The sequence below is a fragment of the Myotis davidii genome, unplaced genomic scaffold (genome assembly GCF_000327345.1).
Source record: "Myotis davidii unplaced genomic scaffold, ASM32734v1 scaffold205, whole genome shotgun sequence".
In the NCBI taxonomy this organism is placed as follows: domain Eukaryota; kingdom Metazoa; phylum Chordata; class Mammalia; order Chiroptera; family Vespertilionidae; genus Myotis; species Myotis davidii.
The window spans coordinates 1,064,441-1,066,690 of record NW_006297573.1 but is presented as its reverse complement, the minus strand read 5'-3'; positions in this window follow the sequence as shown (position 1 = coordinate 1,066,690).

Genomic DNA, 2,250 nt, shown 5'->3' with positions numbered 1-2,250 from the left:
CCCAAGCATGACAGTTTGCGTATTTTCCCCATCATTAAGTAAATTTCTCTGCTCCTTGAGAGAAGTGTCAGGTTTGTGTATGTATGTGTGTGTGTAAGTGTCAATTTTTATCACAAAACATTTTAAGAGCCTTACAGACATTCAATATTGGAATGGAATTAAGAGATTTCCTTGTTGTTTTTTTCTTTTTTAATTCTTGTTCTCCAAGGCTAGTTAAAAAAAAAAAAAAAAAGCAAACATTTCCTTAAAGCCTTTTCAAATCTTTAGAGATGAATTAAATTTTGATCACAGTTTTAAAGGCTAAACTTATTGAGAATTCACAATGTGCCCGGCAACTTTCTAAGTGTTTTTGCCTATTTTCTCACTAAATCCTCACAATAGCCCAATGTGATGGTTGCAATATCTGTATTTTATACATGAGGTTAAGTAACTTATTCAAGGCCATGAAGCTAGTAAGTGCTAACGTGGCTATCCGAGCAGAGCCAGCCTTACTCCACAGTTTAGCCAGTTCACAAATGCCATCTCCACTGTGTAACACTGGAGCTTCGTAGAGTAACACTGGTTTTTCCCTAAATGTAAGGATTCATTTTTCCCCCAAAATTGATAGTATTGAGTGACTATGTAAAGTCTTACTTTTGAAACACTTGTTCTAGCTGATGCTATGGTACTAGTATAATGTGATATACTATCTAATTTGGTATGTTCTTATAGATTATGACCATTGCTGTACCGCCTATGTTTTGCATGTTGTATTCCTTTGGTGTTTGGGGCAATTTCACACTGTATAAAAATTCAAAAACACTTTATGTTTTAAAAATAAAGACTGGCCCTGAATCAAGACCTGCAATTTGCTTAAGCTGTTGGTTTCCAGCAGGAGCCTAAAGAAATGTCTTTCTATGGTCTGTTGGCCATTTCAGAAGTTAGGAGATGGAACTGTCAATTCATTTCAAAGAAATATCAAGATAGATAGATAGATAAATAAACCAAAAAAATGAAGACAATTTCTGCAGAATTGACAAACTGATCTTAAAATCCATATTAAAATGCAAGGGATTCAGAATTGACCATTAATTATCTAGAAAAAGAACAAAGTTGGATGACTCACACTTCCCAATTTCAAAATGTACTACAAATCTATAGTAATGAAGATAGTGTGGTACTGGCAAAGGATAGACATATACATGAAATGGAATTGAGAGTCCAGAAAGCCTTACACTATGGCCAATTGATTTTTGATAAGAAGGTCACGACCATTCAATGGGGGAAAAAATAGTCTTTTCAACAAATGGTGCTGGGACAACTAGACTTCCACAAGCAAAAGAAGAAATTTGGATACCTATCTCAGGCCATATACAAAAATCAAATCAAAATGAATTTTACTTTTAAGTTTATTTTTTAATTTATATTTATTGTTGAAAGTATTACAGATATCCCCCTTGGTTTGTTCTTTTGTATTTTTCCCCCATTGATCCCCTCCACCCCACACGTGCCCCTCCCAGGCTGTCACCAGACTATTGTCTGTGTCCATGGGCTATGCATATATGGTTAATCTCCCTACATCCACCCCAAATGAATTTTTAAAAACCTATATGTAAGAGCTAAAGCTATAAAACTCTTAGGAGGAAGTATAAGGTATAAATCTTGGAGACTTCAGATAAAGCAATGGCTTCTTAAATATAACACCAAAAGCATAAGCAAAGAAAAAATAAAAAGTAGACAAATTGGACTTTACCAAAATTAAAACTATTTATGTTTCAAAGGACACCATCAAGAAAGCAAAAAGATAAACCACAGAATGAGGGAAAACGTTTGTAAATCATATAGCTGATAAAAGCCTTGTATCCTGAATATGCAAAAAAACTCTTACAACTCACTAATATAAAGACAAATAACACAATTCAAAATGAGGGAAGAATTTGAATACATATTTCTCCAAAGAAGATATACAAATGGCCAACAAGCACATGAAAAGATGCTCAACATAATTTGTCACTAGGAAAATGCACATAAGGTACCACTTTATAAACACTAGATGGCTGAAGTAAAAAAGATAGTAACAAGGGTTGGTGAGAAAGTAGAAAATTGTAATCCTTATAACATTGCTGGTGGATTGTAAAATGGTGTAGTCACTATGGAAAAGTCCTCAGCCCGGCCTCCACCCTCTCGCAATCTGGGGCTCCTCAGAGGATGTCCGACTGCTGGTTTAGGCCCGATCCTGCTGCAGGATCCCGGCGGGATAGGGCCTAAACC